The 21264-nt window shown below is 44.5% G+C and overlaps 1 pseudogene; it reads left to right on the top strand.

Annotated features, from left to right (window-relative positions):
• The first annotated feature begins 5053 nt into the window (after positions 1–5053).
• LOC124100775 (U6 spliceosomal RNA) lies at positions 5054–5147 on the top strand (annotated as a pseudogene).
• The last annotated feature ends 16117 nt before the right edge of the window (positions 5148–21264 follow it).

Raw genomic sequence — 21264 nt, 5'->3', positions numbered from 1 at the left:
ATTCACATAACCCTCCAGAGCTGAGGTCAGAAAAGGCAGGAAGGAGCTGGGCATAGTGGTACACAGCTGTAATCCCAGTGGCTCAGGAGGCTGAGGCAGGAGGATCACGAGTCAAAGCCAACCTGAGCAACTTAGCAAGGCACTAAGCAACCCTGTCTCTAAGTAAAATACAAAGAAGGGCTGGGGATGTGACTGAGTAGTTGAGTGCCCCTGAGTTCAATCTCCAGTACCAGAAAGAAAGAAAGAAAAAGAGGGTGGGGGAAGGAGGGAGGGAGGGAGGGAGGAAGAGAGAGAGAGAGGAAGAAGAAGGAGGAGGAGGAGGAGGAGGAGAAGGAGGCAGGGAGGGGAGAGGAGGAGACAGGAGGGGAGAAAGAAAAAGAAAACAAAGAAAATGCAGGAAGCTTCCATAGAGATAAGAAGAACCCAGAAGATTTGTATGGAGATGAGGGACCAGTCACTTAGGAAGAGAATGTGGAGAACATGGGGAATGGAGGCCATTCGCTCCAGGTGGGAAACCCCAGAAACTTGGCCTGGTTGGAGTACTGATGTGAGGTATGAGAAGTGGAGTCAGGTAGGACATGGGCTAAATCCCAGAAGGAACACTTGAAAGGTGGGCAGTGGGAGTTAGGAGTCAGGAGTCTCGGATGGGCTTTTTTCCAGCAGCAAAGTGACTTGGCTTCATCCTAAAATGAAGAATCATGTGATGAGCTCCCATCCAGGGCTGAAATTATGTCTTGTTTCCTCTCTTTCCTCTCTGTGTGTTGTCTTGGGGTTGGAGGGGGGTGTGGAAGTCATCATGGTGAGGACATTCCCTTCTTTTCCCAGCTCCTTCCTCCATGCCTGGCCAAGATGGAACCTGTGTGGGTTATCAAGTTTTGGAGGGAGAGTAGTAGAATCTCCTCTTTTTCTACCATCTCTCCCGTGGCACAGACTGGTTGGACACCATCATTCAGCAACTCCTTCCTCAACACCCAGGAGGACGAGTTCACAGCATCCCCACCCTCAGGTTTCGGTCATGCAGCTGGACTCTTGACAAGAGGTCACCCTAACATTCCACACCCTCTTCGCTTCCTCCCCTCCCAGTGCACGAGCAAGGGACACGAAGGACCTTGAGATGATGGAGGCACAGGCTGCCAAGAAATCTGTATCCCTCCTTGGAACTGGTCCACAAGGCCTGCATCTGACCTCAGCACCGGCAGGAGAGGGACACTGGCTTGGTGAAGCCGCTGGATGGGGACATCACTGGTCACTGCAGTGCAGCCTCACCCGTCTTAACGTATCTACCCCACTCCAGCGTCCCTGACCTTCTCACTGCCTCCCACAGCACTCTTCCCACAACTCCTTGGCTTCTGGCATCTTCTTGAAGCAGAGTATTCACAGTTCCAGCAGAGGTGGGGGAGGAAGGCCCACCCCAGGGAAGACTGGGCTTTCTCCTCAGGCCCACGGCGCACCTCCACTTGCCCTAGCCTCCCGCTTCCTGCAGTCTCTTCCTCCACCTGTTCTCTCAGGTGGCTTCTCCTCAGCTGAACTGACCCTTTTCAGAGAAGGCTGCTGCCACCCATGCACAGCCACTCACTGTCACAGCGCTCTCCTCGACTGCCTCTGAAATAGTCCTTGACTCATGAAAACTCCGGTTCTTCTCTTTCTCCCTGCAGGATGTCCTACGCAGGAGAACCGGGGTTAGGTTTTATGTGTTCCAGTTCCTTTAATGCCAGTGAATGCTTTCACCTTCTCAAAAGGGATAGGTGAATGAATGAATGAATGAATGAATGAATAAGCGAATGTCCATATTCCCACCTCCAGACCATCTCATCCCTTTACAAATGAGAAAATTGACCCTTTCCCCAGAAAAGAGGAAACACAAAAGCAGCAGAGGCAACTCTACTGTGCTAGAATGCTGAACTTGGATGTGATTTATTCAAATTAAAACTCTGGGGGAATTGTTTCAGAGGGATCCATAAAACAAATGTCATTTTCACCTGGAGAACTCACCCAACCTTCTAACCAATTTCAAATATAGTTCTTTAATGCAGATTTGACAAATTTGAAATCTCTTACACAAAGCCATTTATCATCTAATATGTGCCTGCCCTGCGCCACAGTTTAAGTTATAGCTTTTTAATGGGGTAAAACATTTCTATAAAATGATCAAAATACCTTAAACCAAAACTGCCTATAAGAAATTGATGAGTTTCAAGCATTGATTCAGCCCCTGGAAACGTCACCCTGGCCATTGGCACCGTGGGCACTTCTAATAAAAGCAGCTAAGGAGGTATAATGAATATCTAATGAACCATTTTGTATGTCAATGTGGTTTCTCGAACTGGAAATAAATCAATGAGCCTTACAAAATGCATATTCTAGTGGTATATTCATAAACAATAATCTTGTTTTTCTATCATGACTTGAGTGTCATTCTTTTTATAACTCAACTGAAGAATTTATTATATACATCCGTAGCCCAGAGCTTCAACCGGGAGGGCAACCTAGTCCATGTGTGATTTTTACAATGTCCTTGTGTGTGGAAGCTTCAAGGGTCACAGAGGTCAACCAAAGCATTCCCCATCTAGTAGCAAACAGGGCATGAGAATTCTAACTCATAAACAACGTTATGGAAGCGTCCGTGAATACACCACCAGGAGAAGCCCCGATCAAGTACTGTGGGCTAAACGAAGGAGAACACTGTGACAACCCTGTCTCCCAGGCACTGCAGCTAGCCTTCTGGGCACGGTCAGCCAGAGGCAGGCTGTATCACAGGACTAGAACTAGCTCCTCTGGTAACAGCCTCCTAGTCTGTGCACCTAGCTCCTGCCAAGGGTTTTAGCTGGGCTGTCCCATCCACTTCCTTAACTGGAAATGGGGTAGTTGCTTCCCCTCCTGTTGGCTCAGACCCTGTGACCCAAAGCTGCCTCTCTATCTCAGTGACTTCCCTTCTAGAAGCCAAATATAACCACCCCTTTCCCGACTCACAAAAATTCCAGTCAGACTGCTGTACACAGTGACAGCCAGCCAGAGAGCATCTCACCGGCCCAGCCCACAGCCAAAAATAACAGCCACTTGGTTAGCATAGGCTGGGGATTTTTTTTTTTTTCCTATTGTTAGGACTTTGTTGGGAGTTAACTTTTTTAGTTTTGTTTTGTTTTTGTCTTTGGAAAGTAAACCAAATAAAGTGAAGATGTTGCTACATCAACTTCCCACAAGAGGCTCAGGGGTTTAGTTTAGCCAGGGTGGGTCATGACCAGGAAGGCATTCACCCCTGAAGTCTCCCCGAGGCCTACACAGAAGGAGAGGCTGGCAAGTGTTTCTCCTCCCCACTCTGTCCAGCACTACCTCCTGAATGGCCAAGGTCATGCTGGAACCTCACCAACAGGTTCCTCCTTCAGTCTAGCTGCATGAAGTCTGGAGGAGGCCCTGCTGCAGGCCAAGTGGGGACCTTTGTGTGCCTCTACCCATAATACACCTGAGCTGCAGCCAGGCAACTGTCAGCTGAGTGTGAGTACTCAAATGATTTAAAATATTAATTTATTTCTTTAAAAGTAGACAGTGTTCAACAACAACCAAGCCCACTTTTGATCTGCTTCATGTCACATAAGGCTCTTGTCAACCCTGTCTTTTTGCAGGCCAACACACACATCTTATTAAGTCTTACCTAGCGGGTGACATTAAAATGAAGCATCCTAAAGAGATCTAGGCAGGGAAAGATGATTTTCTCCATGCCCTGTTTCCAAATGCAATGAATAATAAGCAATTTTGCAAAACTATAACCTTCAATTGTTGGAACATCTTTGTACTTTTGTTCTTCAAAGGCAGAATGTTTTCTGGCATTATGTTGCCACCTGAGAAATAAAAACATTCCTTCAATTTCTCCATGTGCAAGCATATCACACAAATATATCTCATTTCTTGTCATGTTGTATGCTGTCCCAGAATCAATAAATAATTTATGCATTTCTCAGCTCCTCTGTAAATGTGCGCATGTGTGTGTGTGTGTGTGCGCACGCGCACACACACACACACACACACACCTATAATCTTCTATGTACTAGTGTCAGAGATGTCTTCTGTATTAACAGAAAACAAGCAACCTCTTGGGTATTTCTCTACCATGAAATTAACTTTGCATCTTATCCAATATATGAGCAAAAAGTGATAACAGGTCCCTGTTCTTTACAGGAAACTAAGTGCTAGTCTGCAAAAGGTGTTGTGCTAAGAATTTCATGTAGCATGGATTCTGAAATTGCTGTCTCCCCACTCCCAACCAGGAAGGTGTTTATTACTCCAGGACTACTTAGACTGTGGAGGGAACACAACTCCCTAAGTTTCAACTTGTTCTATTTAAGTTGCTTTTTCTTCCTTTCCCCCTCGATATTTATCATGCTTGTCATTAAGAATGGCTTCTGAGCATCTAACAGTGCCAAGCGTGGCACCAGGTGCATGTGGTTGGCAGTCCTCACCTCCACTGCTGTCCACAGGCTCCAACTTGGATCTAAGCATGTCATCCTTCACACCCACATGGCAGCAGCATCTTGGGGTGACACCAACATGGGGACTAGCAGCAGGTGCAGACACGAGGACAGCAGCTGCTATGGGCAAAGTCATGTGACTGCACCTGGCACCTGCTTGTCTCTGTTCTGCCACCTCTCCCCACCCATCTCCCCATTTGGAAAGCTTTTATGTTTCACTGATGTTGTGAATGAGCCACAGGAATGATAGAATCATAGAGGGAGGGATCCTAAAGATAATCTTGTCTAACTTACTCATTTGAAAGATAAGGAAATGGAGGCCCTGGGGGGTTAAGTTCCTTGGCCAAGTTCATGCAGGTGGTTGTCGGCAGAGCAAAGACCAGAATTTAAGTACAGTATTTAACTCACTTTCCAGTGCTTTTGCTGTTATGTCAGTGACTTCCTGACAGTTGTTAATATAATACATGTGACCCACACATGTACATACATGTAACTAACACAAACATTTCCCAAAACAGTACTTACCTTTACTATGTGACACACTTTCATATTTTCCATTATAATAGGTTCATGTTAAAATATTCTGGAGCTTGCTTAGCAGCATGTACACTAAAATTGGAACAATACAAGGAAGACTAGCAGGGCCCCTGCACAAAGATAACATGCAAATTTTTCCAATTTTTTGTGCATTTACCAAATGGTACTTTTCTTTCCAGGGATAATATTTATAGGTATTCAATCCTATGGTTTGCATTTCTCCTAATTAGATACATCTACTGAATGTGTAAGAAGGTGGGGGCTGGGTTAGATAAAGCACAGGGTCCCTTCTAGTTCTAACCCATCACATGCTTGATCTGAAACTATCTTACTGTCTAATCTGCCCTCGATCCTGAAAGGTAGAATGATATATAAGAGAGAACACTGGACATAAAGTCAAGACCTAGCTTCTGGTCCTGGCTCCACCAACTACTAAATGTGTTCATTTAGGCGAGTTTCCTGTGGGTTCTGTTATCTCATCTGCAAGCTCTAGCTGTTGCTAATTGTCAAAGTTCTGAGAAGTAAATGAAATAATGCAAATTAAAGTAATAAAAAGCTCTATACACAAGTCTTGTCCTGGAATAGCACTGATGTTAAATTCTCACATTTCAAAGAAATACAGTATCTCAAGATGTTTCTGGATTCTCATCAAAACACCTACATAATGTATTATGAATACATTTGGTAGAAGAAAGAAAAACTATGCCCTGAAACTCACTCATTTTGAAATACTTTCTGCAGGTGTTTGAAGAAGAGGGGTTGACCCTAAATCTTGAGGCTATTCAGCCTCAAAAAAGTAGAAGATATTGTGCCCAGAAATGATGCCACGCCCTTGAAAGGGAACCATGATGAGTCTCAACTTGAAAAACATTCAGGAAAGCTTAATTCTAGTGAATAGAAAGAAGAAGAGCTGAATGGACAGTCTGCAAAACAGTCTCAGAGGGCACGGGCACACTGGAGGCCAGGGGGACAAGCCAGGCTGAGCTAATGGAAGGGAGCTGAGGAGACGCGAGCGGGGCTCTCGCTGATGAGGAAGAAGGATCTTCCAGGAAGAGGGTGGGCTTGGTTTCAGGGCACCCCCTCTTTGCACAGGCTAATTTCAATGAATAACTATCAAAAAATTGAGATAGAAATTATTTGTTAAGACATTCAGAATGCCTGCAATGACCTTGCCAGGAATGAAAGTCTGAAGGGCGCTCTCCAGCTGAGAACGCGGTACAAAGCCCTGGAGCCGCGGGTGTGAAGCCTGCCTGGAGGTTTTGGGGCAGGGTGGGAGAGGCATCTGGAGCTGGCTGAGGTGGGCGGGGCTGACGCGCTGTGCTAGACAGCGCACAAGTTGTCATGCAGATCCTAAAGAGGAGAAGGACCCTGGCATGGGCGGAGTGGATGGAGGTGACATGGGAGGTTGTTGAGAGCCACAGCTGAAGGGGCCCCAGCAAACTTCCAGCTGCCCTGATGATTGGCTCACAGCGGCCCCAGCAACATCTAGCTGATTGGCTCCTCTGCGGTGATGCTCATTGGGCTGTTTCCCTGCCCGTTCAGACCACGGAGCTGCTCATTGGGGGACTTTTTTGGCTCCGCCCACGTGACCCAGCCAATCGGCCTCAAGAGCAGGAGGATTGTGGGAGGTGGAGAGAAGCTTGTGTGGGAGAGAGAGGCTTGTGGGAAGCCGGTGGTGGCAGTTGAGGCTCTGAGGGTTTTTCCTGAGAGGCTGTTTTGTTTGGCGTGTGTGGTTCTAAAAATAAAGTTAGTTTCTTTTGACAAGTGGCTCCTGATTGTGCCCAGCCAGACTGCGGCAGGAGGTGGCTGTGTTCTGATTCCTAAAATAGTGCTGTTACCACTATTCATGAACGGGTTGCAGGAGTCGTGTTTCTCACCAATAATCTCTGAGAAATCACTTGGGGAAAAAAAAAAACAAAACAAAACAAAAGAGAGAGAGAAAGAAAAGGTTATGGGTTTCAGTTATGGGTTCCAGTTGATAAAGTCTATGAAGGTCATAGCTGTCATTGTCCATGCCTACAGATAACTTACTTTGTGTTTTTGAATGAAAAGACATTTGTACATTCCTTTAAAAAAAAAAAAAAAGGCTCTGCTCACAAAATCAATTCCACAACCTTCCAAGCAAACAATCTGGAAACAGTGAACCTATGGGGTGACAGGTGGTGAAGGGCAGCCCCTCTCATCCCACAGCCTCCCACACCTGCCCTGATCTTCCCTGGCACTGGCTCCACAGCACCTCATTGCAAGGACATTCCCAGTGCCCTCTGGGACCTTCATCCCAAGGTGAGCAACCCCCTCGACCTTGGTGGGGGACAGGAGGAGAAACGTCCTTTCTCTTCCTATTCTACTCCAGCAGAGCTCTCACGGGCCACAGCCAGTCCCACCCCACTTTTCCCCAGAGGAGGCACCTCACCCTCCCCTTCTCCCAGGCCCTTGCCCTTCTGAGGGACCGTTTCTCTACTACCTTCATGAAAATCCCCCTTCTCTCCCTTGTGCCTTCTGCTTGCCCATCCCTAGCCTGGATCTTCCCCTCACAGGTTGATAGCTTCTTTTCTATTCTAGATCTTGCCATTGCCTCGGGAACTGGCACAAGCCACACACTTCCTTCCACTCACTTTCAATCCTCCCTTCCCTGGCCTAACTTTGGAATCACCTGAAGTTGTGCCACTTTTAGTTTGCTCTCTGATCACAACTCACTCTCCTGCAGTCCCTGTTCCCGGAAATCCTCTAGACCTGACTTTCTGTCTCCTTGAGCCCCTCCACCCATCATTCTTTCCACATCCGCCGAGATCTCTCACTCCTTATGGTTTTGCTTCTTTCCACTTCCAGGCTGGACGCAAGGACCCAGCATTTCAACCACACTTTGAATAATACGCTAAACAAACCGTCTAGGAATTGTTCCATGATACACATCCAACAGCGAAGTGAAAAAAATAACGAAGCACATATTCTCAACATTCTTTTGTTTATTCATAAATTGCATTACTGGACTTTTTTTTATATTTTAAAAGACATCACAAGAACAGAACAGTGTAAAATGACCAGGGAGTGAAACAGGTAAATAAGTATTTTGATATTCTCTGCCCATTCCCATTGGATCATCTTAGGCAACCTCTGATGGTATGCACACCTCAGTTTGGGAACCACAATCCTAAACCCTATCCCTCTCTTCTCCCTATGTCATATCCACCCTGAGAAGCCATCCCTGGACCCATCTAACCATGTTCTCTGCCAAGTGGTGGAATAGTGCCAGCTCTATCCCAGTTAACTTCTCTGGACATGTCCTTTGAGTTCACAGAAATGTCACTGTTGGTCCTCAAGGGACAACAGGCAAGCCATCTGCAAGAAAACATCTTTCATCTTTATCACAATGCCCGGCATTTGCCAGTGATCCACAAATGTTCCATGCATCAAGTTCTGTGCACATGTAGCATTTACATCCTGCTGGCTGCAGGTTATCAAGACCAGAACACCAAAGAGAAATACCAACATGTCAGGAAGTCCCTGCTGAGCACATGCTTAGATCTGAAGCTGAGTGAGTGTCACTTAACCATTCCAACACCCCTAGCCAGTCATTGTGACCCAAATAATAGATCCGACCTTCAGAAACCAGACATATCACCGTGGGTTCTAACTTAGCCTTGTCCAAGGTAACTGAGCCTTGTCTATTCTAGGGTTGCTATGAAGGTGGAAAATAGGACCCCTCCACACAATCTTCTCTTTACCAAAATGCTTGCAGCAACACTGGCTCAGGGCAAAGCTGCACCCCTACTTCCTTCAGCTTCCCCCTCATGAAGGATTCCTATACTAGAAGGAAGAGATGAACAGAAGAGTGACATGTCTTAAAGGAGCTGCCTGAGGCTTAACCAGGATTTAAGCCACCAGGTTAAGCCCTTAGGAGAGGTACTGGTCAGAGTACAGGAGACTATTGTGACCATTGGGACGGACACACACACACACACACACATACACACACACACACACACATACACACAATGGCCACCTGGAGATGCAGCCCCAGGTAAGGGGGTCTTGAAACTGCTCCTCACTGTCTTAGAGGGTAGCAATGATTGCACCAAAATTTCCTCACTTCCAATCAGTTCTCTTTATCCCCTTCCTCATCCAATGTTTCCTAACAACTTGTCCATACACTGACTCTCTGCATCTTTAACTTATGGCCCAATATAAATGCAGATTCCTGGACCTCATCCCAGATGGATTGAATCAGCAACTCTAAAACTGCCCAGGAATCTGCATTTAAACATTGTTTTGCCTGTTAACGTTTGAGAACCATGAAAAAAAAAGTATCTTCTCTGTTCTTTTCAAACCTTGCATCCTTAATCCATGGCCAACATTTCCCCTCTGCCCTCTGTCCTCCAGGAAGAACCTGGATCGAATAAGGATTACCATGGTTTTCTTCTGGGCTAAGAGCTATTCCCTTGCTGTGTCTTGACTTTAATCTATGACAGTTCCTCACTTGGTCCTCCTAGATGCTCTGCCTGCTTCACTGAATTTAGCGTATGTGCACAACATGAAAACTGGGAAAACCTGGGGACTTAATATGAATACTGGGCAAACCTGAGAACTTAACACATGGAATTCAAGTAGAGTTGCCTAGAGGAAACCCGGTGAATCGGGTAGCTTATTATTGGGTCTAATGTTGATCTGTTTTGGGCCGAAGCCACCATCAACTAGTAGGGCTCTACTGATAGACTTATAAAGATGCTAAACAAGAGATAGGAATAGTAAAGACATTATGCCATCTACCTACCTCCCGGGGTTGGGGTATAAATTAGAAGTGACTCTGACCATGAAGTATGCTAACCTTAGAGAAAATTCTCTGAACCATCTTTCCACTCACAGAATTTCTGCAGCACCAGTCCCCATGCAGCTTTGACGGGTGAGCTATTTTAGTATGAGAACAAGTAGAGTTATTGTTATCTCTGCTCTGAATCAAAGATAAAAAGAAAACGTGAAGGGGGGGGGGAGAGGATAAGAGAGAGAAAGAATGGGATGACATACAGAAATACAGAAAAGCAGGAAGGACTTCAGATACCAAAAGAAAAGGAGCCAGGTGCTCCACACAATGAAGTAACCAAGGGCCCGTTTGTGAATCAAAATCACCACGGACTCCTCCGGAGCCATAGTAACAGTCCCTCCCTTTGAATCTCACAGGATTCTGGAGGGACAAAGACAGCATGATTCACGTCAAAGAGCTTCCTAAATGGAATGTTATCCACCAGGTGTTGGTGTGGACTCCCTATCTGTGACCAAGCAGCTACTACCTCTTCCCAACAGCCCCGCCCAAAGACTCCGCTCACCATAGACCCAAAGGCAGCTTAAATAGTAAAGCCTCCTCCATCAAGGGAGATACAAGGGACCTTCTCCCAGGGCCGGAGATTGCCTAGTGAGCTTAATGAGGGTGCTATTTTAGCAAGAAACCAAAAATGAGGAAAGACTATGCCCTTGAAACATACTGCCTAGCTGTTTAAACAAACAGCCCAGAGGATGGTGGGAGCTCCACGCGCATTTTAAGATGCTCATGCATATTTATTTGGAAATCAGCAGGGCCCAAGTCACAGCTTCCTTCCTGCATCTGCCTTGTCAGCATTACAGATTTACTCCCATAGGCTCCTCGAGCTCCTTCTGGGGCTCTCCTTCTCCTCTGGGACTGAGATGACAAGTTTACCCCACCACTTAAAGTGTTGACAGTCTTTAGTTCCTATTTCTGCCTCCCTCTTCTTAACAGTTAAGGCTGACTAAAGGTGAGCGTGTCTCCAGGACCTTGCCACTAGAGGGAGGCAGAGAGCAAAAAGGGCTAAACATTTCCCCAGAAAGAGGGGAGTCCCCTCACATCTCTCTCTCTCCTTCAAGCCCAGAAGCTGCCAGGCTTCCTAGCACTTGCCAATCCACTGAAACAAACATCTCACCTTCCTTAGTATAGTTCCTTAGTAAACTTATTTTCTTCTTTATCAAGTTTGGATAGAAAACAAAACAATTAATTTAAAAAGCAGCGCACAAGAACCTAAACATTATTTATGTCTCTAATTATCTCATTCTAGTGGGTATTTTAGTCCCTGTCTGGTCAGGACATTAATTATCTTCATAACTACAGCAAAAGTTAAATAATAAGCACCCAAGGCTACAGCACTACTGTAATGTGCAAGCTTAAATGAACTTATAAATTTTATTAATGGATGCTTTATACAACTCCATATATTATAAATCAAACAAGAAACCTATTTCTATCTTTTAAGGGTATGGTGAAAAAGCTTTAACATTATTGAGGATAATTTTTATTAAGTTTAAAACTCTCTTTTTTTTTTTCAGTAATGAGACTGTTATGAGGATAATTTAATCTAGTTTGTCATGAGGCACCCCGGCTTGTTAAATAAGTTAATAAATGACTGTGCATTAATCAAAGTGACAAAGCTATGAAGAGCTGGGGATGGGAGACAATTCTGGTGATAGTATTAATTAGTATTTAATTAGAAACTTAGGGCCCATAAATAAAAAAAAATCATGGTAAAGACATTTATGCAAATTGCTTGGAGCCTGCAGAGGAGTTAGCTTTGCTTTAAAGAAACATGATTTTTTTCTAGCATCGCAGCACCATGGCCACATCACGTGGCTCCAACGAGCTCTTCTTTTGTTTCCAATTTGTTCCAATTACAGGCCTGTAAACTCGAATCATTCTTTGGACTGTGTTGATTGAAATGTAGAGTTTCCATGATTTCTGCTGGGTGTTCTTTCTTTTCTTCTTAATAAAGAAATGTTTTAGAGACATGGAAAAAGAGTTTAGGATTCTTCTTCTGCTCTTTTAATTAAGATGTGTGCCACCATTTTCCAAGAACAATTGTGGATGCCATTTGGAACACAAACAATGCCTCCTTTTTCCAATCCTGGTGCTCTGTAGCTGGGTTTCGTACGTTATATTACACCAAAGATGAAGTAGGTAAAACTGCCATCATTTTTATGATAATCACAGCACTTTTACCTTTTCTCTCAATAACATATTTTGATAAATGGGCAATTTTTGATGGCCCAAAAGGATAATAACCATTTGCTTCTGAACGTCACTACTCTCCTAAGGTACATGTCCCCCCTTTTCAACCTTTATTATTTGTTGCATTTATTCAAGAAAGGTTATCCACAGTAAAACTGCTTTTTCTATTCAACAGTCTATCTCTGTCATGGTTCATTTATGTGTGAGCATGACGGACTGAAACCCGTATTATCCACAGCTGACAAGTGTCAGGGCGACAGTTCAATCAGCCCTTCCTGGAGATGACGCCCAGGGCCCTGTGTTTGAAGTAGGACAATAAAGCAGGGGACACAATCAGGGGCAAACGGATCTAGTCCCTGTACATAAAGGGGATTCTGCCTAATAACATAGAGTGGTTTTGTTTTTTTTTTTCTGTCTCAAAACACATTAGTCCTTAAACAGTGACTTAGCCCTTAAGAAAACCTGTGACTGACATGAAAATGCTGAAGTTTTAACGCGGTTGGTTTATCCATAACCTCATGGGGCTGCTTCTTTGTGCACGCTGGTTTTGTCAAAGTCAGAAAAATAATGTATTCAGCGTCTGATCATTTTTAGGGAGTTGTTTGAATGGGATTTTAAGTCAGACATTCTGATGTTGACACAGGGATCATTTTCTTGTCCTTTTGTTTTACATTTGTGGAGCAGATCATTTGCATCAGCTAATAAAATTAAAGCTCCAAAATGCATACAAAAGCCAGCTCCCTTCAGCAACCCTCCTCAATTCCCTCCACGAGCCAAGTAAGCAGAGTAGCCAGGCGTGTTTCTTTACATGATGTGTCTCTGGAACACAGACTACAATGCAAATACGTCTACAAAATTAGTGCTCCTTTGGCTTGGGTAGCACTTAGACACAAATACATATTAAAGCATTTCACTGTGAGTCCTGACAATCAACAGCAGAGCCAAAGTCGATAAAATGCTAATAATCCACAGTCTGCTCCTCAGAGGGACAAGGGAGATTGTTGCCATTGCTCCTTTCTAGCCTTCAAGTCTCCACTGACGACAGGCAAGGGAAGGTTGTTCACCTCCTTAGAAGGAGCCAGAACACGAAATGCCTCTATGAGGGAAGAAGCCAAAGACCCCCTACAGCATTGTAAAACAGCCAAGGCAGAAGATACCTTCAGGAACATCGAACCCAACCTCGTACCTTGTGGTGAGACCCAGGCACATTTTGTGACTTCCAAGGTCAAAGAATTTGTAAATGGCGGCGCCAGGATAAAATCAACAACCACAATAAAATCCTCTGCATTTTTGCTTCTCTTTATCTAGCTTTACTAGGCAAGGCCAAGTTAGTTATGAGTGTCTGATGAAAAGCAGAGTCCAGATCAGACTGTGAGTCGTGGTGCCAAGAGCCACCAAACATGATTTATGCCAATTCCCTTGTGGAAAATTCTGGGAGTTCTAAGCAGTGTGTTCTCTCTGTGCTGGTTATTCACCCCTACAGTGCTCTGTCCCCATCCATCCATTGACCTTGTTTTAGTCAGCTTTTTTGTTGTTGTGACCAAAAGACCTGACAAGAACAATTAGAGGAGGAAAAGTTTATTTGGGGGCTCACGGTTTCAGAGGTCTAGGTCTGTAGATGACTGACTCCACTCCGTGGGCCCTAGGTGTGGTAGAACATCATGGCAGAAGTGTGTTGTGGGGGAAAACAGCTGGGAACCTGGCACCAGGAAGCAGAGAGAGCTCCACTCAATAAAATATAGACCCCAAAGGCACACCCCTAGAGACCCACCTCCTCCAGCCAAACACCCTACCTGTCTATAGTCACCAGTTAATCCCATCAATAGATTAATGCACTGATCAGATTAAGGCTCTCATAACTCAATCATTTCATCTCTAAATCCTCTTGCATTGTTTCAAACATGAACTTTTGGGGCATACCTAATATTGAAACTAAGATGTCTACATTCTGCTCTGGGCCTGCAGACCACGTCACTCAGGCTCCATGTGCTGCTGGCTGCCAAATGGGTTCCAAATCAAGAGGAGGTTCTAATGGTCATCCAAGTGTAAAAGAAATGGTCAGAGTGTGCCCTCCTGCTTTGCCCCTGCTTTAAAGAAGCTGCATCCTTCCAGAATTTTGCTTCCACCAAGGGGCCCCTTCTCCAGGGCTCTAACTGCCCCAGACCCCCTCACCCATTTTCCTCCATTGGCCCTGTAGTCCTAGGAGCTAAGAGTGCCCCACTGTTGCTAGATGTGGTGTCTCCATTTCTTTTATTTGTTCACCTAACCCTGCCCAGACTTCTGAAGGTAGCCTCTTCTTTAAAGTCTCCACCAGTACTCTCCCAGGTGGGCTCACTTCCTGTTGGGACCCTGACTAAATATTAAGTCACTTGGATTCCTAACTAGAATCCTTCCCACCTCTAGTCCAATGGTTCTTAACCTATTTTGGAATGCCACAGAGAATGTGATGAAAGTTATGGGCTCTCTCTCTTGGGTGGTGTGAATCACTTACACACATATACACAAAATTTTGCATATTTTGTAGAGTACTCATGGATTTCCCAAGGTTACCTACAAAGTCCCTAGGATACCCCTCAAACCTCCAGTATCTCTGTTAAATGAACCTTCCTCAAAGCCCATTTAGGAAGGCATTCCATTTGATCCTACCATGTTCCTCCTTCAAAGCCTCCAGAGGAGCCATGCCAACTACCCTGAGCATGAGGCCAGACCCCTTAGCCCAGCACTTCAGGCTGATTCTGACAGGTTCCTACTAACAGAGCTGAGGAGCGAGGATTTAATACAGGGGAGCGGTTGCCAGGTGTTGGAAGAGGTGAAGAGACAAAGGGATGGTAAAGCAACCCTAACAAATATTGGCACCAACAGGAAACCACTACCTAGGGCTAGAGGGACAAAGGGAAGAGGAGAGGGTACTAGAGCCCAGGAGCCAGGGATGCCTAAGGAGCCAAAATCACAGCAGCCCCTGGAGCCTAGAAAATGACCTGGCCTCACCAGAGATGCTGCCCAAAGCAGAAAGAAAAGACAAGAACTCTCAGGCCTCCTCCTCTCACAGCTCTCCAATTCTCCACAGACCTCTCTACTCAGCAGCCAGGTGGCATGGAAGCCTGCAGGGGCTGGGTGCCTTGAGGTCCAGGGCAGGAGCCAGGCTGGAGATGGACCTAAGATCAGTCAAATGAGTCCCATGGAAGATTTCATGGCCTGGCGTCCCCTGCCATGGAGTCCTGACGGTACCTGGTTGCCCTGGGAGTTACATTCTCTTCATATCTATTATGTACCAACCATGTGCCTGGCACTAATTTCAGGAGGAAGGAAAGCTAGGGAATTCTGCCCAAGAGCTGCAAATAAATATTCAAGATTGAAGCTGGCAAATTGTTCAGGCAGAAAAGTAGTGAGAGTGGTTAATTAGAACAAAGGACCACAGAGGTTTTGCCAGGCTGGTTGGGCTGTGATAACTCAGGCAAGACAAGGTCAGGAATCAACTGGGATAGGCAGAGAGAAACTTTGATGGCTTAATCAGAGACGTTGGAAAATGTGATCAACAGATTTGGAAGAAACCAAGGAAACCACACCCCGGGCCTCTGCTCCAGTCATAGAGGGATCAGATGTACTGAGAGCAGTGGTCATACATGGAAATCCCCCTAGAGAGCTTTAAGAAAAATAAAGATGCAGGATCCCACCCACTGATGTGCTGAAGCCAGTTCTTAGCAGCTCACAAAAGACAGTAGTAAAATTTCTAGGAATTTTTAGTCAGTTGTTAATCATAGCCATCATTAAAAATTAGATTATATAAGCTTACAATTAAATGTTTTATTAAAAATAAAGGGAACAAATACTCGAGTCATACCACTTCATAATAATTTTATTCCCCCTAAGCTTTTGAGGCTGTTTACTGCATCTGATGGTGGAAACGCTAAATAATGATGTGTCGTTACACATGCCTTCCCAACTCCAAATTCAGTGCTACCACATTCATAGTTTATGGAATTGTTACACCACAGAAATTAGCAGATGCAATATAGCAGGGCTTGATTTATTGTGTTGTTAGATTGTCTAAATCAGGAGTTGGTAAACTACATACAGCTCACAGCCCAAATCTAGCCAGTTGTCTTTTTTTGTGTTAGCCACAAGTTTTTATATTTTTAAAGAATCATAAGAGAGAGAGAGAGAGAGAGAGAAAGAGAGAGAGAGAGAGAAGGGGAGGGGAGAAAGGAAGGAAGTGAAAGGGGGAGGGAGAGGAGAGGGGAAGAAAAGGGAGAGGAGAAAAGAGTAGAGGAGAGGAGAGGAAAGCAAAGAAAGAAGAGCATTTGCAGTCCACGTAGCATAAAATATTTATCTGGCCCTTTATTAAGACTTGCCCACCTCTGGTCTAGACTTATGAAAGTGATGGGGAAAATGTTAATAAAGCAAATTAAAAATTTTATCATGTCTATAACTGTTAATAGCACAGAAAATTGAGGAAATACTCTTCTAGTATTGACAACTATTATCTAATTAGTTAAAAAAAAAAGTCTTTCCTGTCGTTGATGAACAAAGGAGCTTCTATACATCTCTATAGTCTTACCCTCATCTTATTTGTTAATGGAGATGAAAATATCAACCACATCCATGTTAGAGCTACACTCGTGAGTCGGTGACTGAACTTGACAATAACCAAGCATTCATTGGACTTTGTCAAATCATGGTTAAATTGCAGCCATGGGTTAACTACCCACACAAGATTTCAGCAAAAATCCCCCAAAAAATGTCATGTGAGAATCAACTGGCTGAAGATCATTTGGTGTCAGAGTATTATACTGTATAGTTTATTACCATTTGTAAGTTGGGTGCTGAGCATCCTTTGTATCAGTATATTTATAATAAATTTATGTGCATAAATACATGAGTATTTTTTCTTCCCTAGAGAACTAGTTATTAAACTTGTACAGCACACCACAGACCCCACTGCCAGAGTCCTAATTTGTTGGTCTGGCATGTAACCTTGGAGAGTTTTTAAAATTTCCCCTATGTCACTCTAGTGTGTCGCCAACATTGAGAACCCCTGGCTTAGGGGAAAGGTCAAAGTGCAAAGAACAGATCCCCTTAAGATTTTGTTTTCTTTAATCGGAAAATCCACTTTAGCATGAGCCAAGTGGCCTAGGGAGTGAACATGAGGGGTGTGTGTGTTGGGGTGGGAGGATGGGGGTTTCCTCCAGGAAATGGACACGCCTCACTCAGCTGACCCTTCCCCAACTTCTCCGAACAAAATTTTCCTGGAGCAGCCTTCTCACAATCTCCTAGACCTGCCACTGGGATCCTCTCTCCCAGAGTTACTCTCACTGTAACTCCACCAAGGGCCCCTTCACTGCTCCTGTCTCACATTCCACATTAGCAGCTTCTCTTCGAACTTCCTCAGCTAAGGCACTGCCCACCCCAGAATCCACTGACCCCTTGCTAAGAGAACCCTGATTTACTAAGACAGCACTGAGCCCTGCCAAATGCAGTTTCTAGACATTGCTGGCAGCCAGGTTTGACTCATGTGACACAGCTTTAGCTATTGAGACCTGAGCTGAGGGCTGGGTAGAGCCTGTGTCTTCCTGAGGATGTTTTAGGCATGGATCGGGCAGTCCCTCCCCAGTTCTCTGCAGTCAGAGGTTAAGAGTCAATAAGCAAAGGATGAAAGAATAGAAAAACAAAGGTGTGGGCTGAGACCATCACAGAGTCACAACACCAACCCCTGACTTCTTGCCTTGGCAAGTCTTAATCTGTGTGGAAAATAATGCCCTAACTGTTCAAGCCTCTCCAGATTAGATATTCTGTGGTTGCAACCAGATGTAATTTTAATAAAAGAATTTTAAGAATAAATTTTAAGAAAAAATACTCATGTATTTATGCACATAAATTTATTATAAATATACTGAGGTCCAATGACCTCACAATGACTGCCCCTCCTATGACTATACTCCTATGCTTGTATATTTGTTCTGCTCTCCTGTGACACTTTCCACCATGTGAATGGGTTATGTCCCAGATATTTAATTATAAATCATTTATTTAAAATTTGGATGCATTTTGCTATATGATCGAATTATCCCAGAAAATTCAGAGCAAAGATGGATAATATTATGTCAACTCTTGGAATAATAATGGTGATTAGAAACAAGATTTAGAAAGACTCATGTAGCTTCTTCTTCTAAAAGAAATGAACTCTCTAAACATCATTTGTACATAGCAAAGATAGAGTAGGAAATGATTCCCAAGGATTTGGCTTTTGCCTGCAACTTATTTTTGAGGCAGGAGGAATGTGCGTTAAGTACAGCATGAACTCCTTGGGTGCATGTGCTTGGATCAGAATGCAAAGGGCATAGAGCACACAGAGGCCACATCTGAGAAGTGCATGAGAAAGGAATTGTGACAACTGTGCACCAGGCTCAACAGACCACATTAGCAATAACGATTACATACACGGTTGCATTCTATTTTTGTATCACATTAACGGATATATTATTGGTAATTGTTCTTAATAGAATCACAGAAATGAGAGATGGAAATGCTACATAGTATGATGGAATGCCATTCCTTTACCATTGATCATTATAATAAGCCTGCTCAGTCATTACTCACAAACCATACTACAACTTTGCCAATGAGGCAGACCGAAATGAGGAGATAAACAAAATTGGTTTCCTTGCTAAATGTGAAGCCTAAGTTTTAAGATATTTTACTGAAGTTTTAAACTGATTGTCAATTAGTCAATGAGCTATGGCAGGCAGTGTATTTCTGGGTAATTAGTGTGTGTCTTAGGGGGGTTATTTGGCATGAGGCTGAGGGCAAAGTAATTTGTATCTCCCAGGAAGTGCAATAATTGCCTCAAGCTGAACTGCTTGGAAAGTGTATTAATTCTATTAGGAAACATTTATGTTATTTTATATGGCATCCTGTATACTCATGAAATGTACTCATAAGCCATGAATTATTCGTCTTAGAGGTTTTGCCATAAAAGTATGGCATCAATGATAACCAAGGAAAAGGAGGAAGAGTTGCTTGTCCAGTTGAAAAACTCATGAGTTGTCAGAAAAGGTGCACTTTGGCTGATGAAATCCATCTCAAGAACACTGGATCTTAGCAGGAGGAAGAGGTGGTTTTGAGAAAGGTAAGATCAAAGGTAAGTTCATAGCTTTTCAGGAAGTCAGCAGGCCTTCTATTCTGGGTTTTCTATGCAGCCTGCAGATAATATGATTGATCTTGGTACTTTGGGGCACTTGCTTTCCCAAGGCTGTTCAGGAGGTTAAGGGCATGACAAAGTCAATCATTCTCTAATTTATTCAATAAATGTTTACAAATGGAAATTCAGACAGCCTAGTTATCCATTGTCGCATAACAACATACTCTAAATTAGCACCTTACAAACACACATTCATCATCTCACAGCTTCTGTAGGTCAGAAACCACAAATGGGTCAGCTAGGTCCTCACATTCTCTCACAAGGCCATAATCAACGGATCAGCTCAGAGTTTGTGGTGTCTTCTGAAGGCTCGTCTGGAGAAGGATCTACTTGTAACCTGAGCTCTAAACCCTCAGATTCTTGAGGGCTATTGTACTGAGAGGTCAAGTTCCTCAATGGATGTTGACCAAAAGCCACCTCCAGTTCCTTGTCACATGGATATAGAAGCAGTTTTCATCAAAGCATGCAAGCCACGAATGCAAAAGACAGCCTGTTAACAAGGCAAAGGTCACAGTCATTTGAAACTTCCTTACAGAAGTAACATTCTATTGCCTCTGCCATAGTCCATCAATTCAAAGCAAATCTCTGTGCTCAGATTACACCACAAGAGAGGGCATTACGCACACAGGTGAAAACCCAGAGTGTGATCTTTGGGTCTGCCTAACACACCGCCCTCTGCCTTTATGGCTTCCTAGTCTACCAGCAGCTCTGGAGTCTGACAGGAAGTTACAGGAGAGACTTAATTCAGGTGGGGTAAGCAAATGACACTTAATTTGAAGCCTCCATAATGAAGAAAAGTTAGGTACAGAGTTGGGGAAGAGCATGACATGCCAGAAGAATTGAAACAAGACCTGAATGGGAGGGACAATGACAACGGGGCAGATGTGACAAGGTGAGGCTGGAAGAGTGAGCAAGGGCTAGGTGGTGCTGGGTTGGAGGTCGGGACAAAAAGGTGAATTTTATTCCGAGTGCAAGTGGGAAGCCCCTGGAGGGTTTCAGCACAGAGTGGCATGATCTAATTCACCCTCGCTTCTGCCCAGACAATGAACTAGAGGCAGAGAGAGTATATAGGAGCCCCCATGGCAAGAGGCGGTATAACCCAGGCTAAGAAGATGTCCAGTGAGATGTGGGGAAAAGGATGCATATGAGATGAGCTTTAGAGTTTAAAAATCAGCATCCTCAGTGACAGTATGTGCACATCAAGTTGCCGGGGTCATGACTTGTTCTCCTTTTTGTCCATTTTTAAGAGAAAGAAAAAGAAAACTGAAGAAAGGATCATGTAGCCAAGAAAAGATCATGAAGAAGGGAGCAGCAGGCGGGCAGGTGGAGAGCGGTCGGAGGGAGGTGCACCCATCCCTGCACTCCAGCTCCCTCACCACGGACGCGTCACTCCATTTCCATGCTTCTATTTCCCCTACTGTAAAAATATCTGCCTTTCAGGATTATGGAAAGAATTAAATTAAATAACCTCATGGAGATCCTGGTAATTTTCTGCATGGCTCATTGGCTCACTTTGTTCCGATCTCTGCTCCATTGCCACGACCTCCCTGACCATCCCAGCTAAAGAGCCTGCTCGGCCCCTCCCCCAACTATGGTCGGCCTGCTTGAGCTGAGCCCCACCTGCATCGCTTTGTGCACCCAGGGCCTGGAAGACAGTTGTTCCTCAGTATTTGCTGCGGGTTGCAGGGTACAGTTGCTAAACAAGGGCATCCAGCTCAGGTAGGCTGCCCCAGTGTTTCCTGGTGTATCACAGACAATGTGAAATAACCTGTGTGGGACACAATGTAAGTCACAGCCACTTGTGTATCTGAGTATAACCTGATTAGGACTTCACAATGTACAAAAAATCTTCCTTTGACTCCCCTGTATTAAGCCTCTTAGCCAGTCCAGAAACAGCGGACAAGGGAAAGCAAACCAAGACCTTGTTTTAGTATAAATTCACTCCCCAGCAGGGAAAAAGTGGAAATGTTCCTCCCGACTCTCCAGCAGGTGTACTGGCCCTGGCCCCCTGCAGTCATCCTCACCTTGCACATCTCCATCTCCTGTGCTCAGAGGCAGCT

Source organism: Marmota monax, unplaced genomic scaffold (assembly GCF_021218885.2).
Source record: "Marmota monax isolate L192 unplaced genomic scaffold, Marmota_monax_Labrador192_F-V1.1 WCK01_AAM20220418_F8-fsc00037, whole genome shotgun sequence".
NCBI lineage: Eukaryota > Metazoa > Chordata > Mammalia > Rodentia > Sciuridae > Marmota > Marmota monax.
The sequence above is the reverse complement of the archived record's forward strand: the minus strand, read 5'-3'. Positions and strand labels throughout refer to the sequence as shown.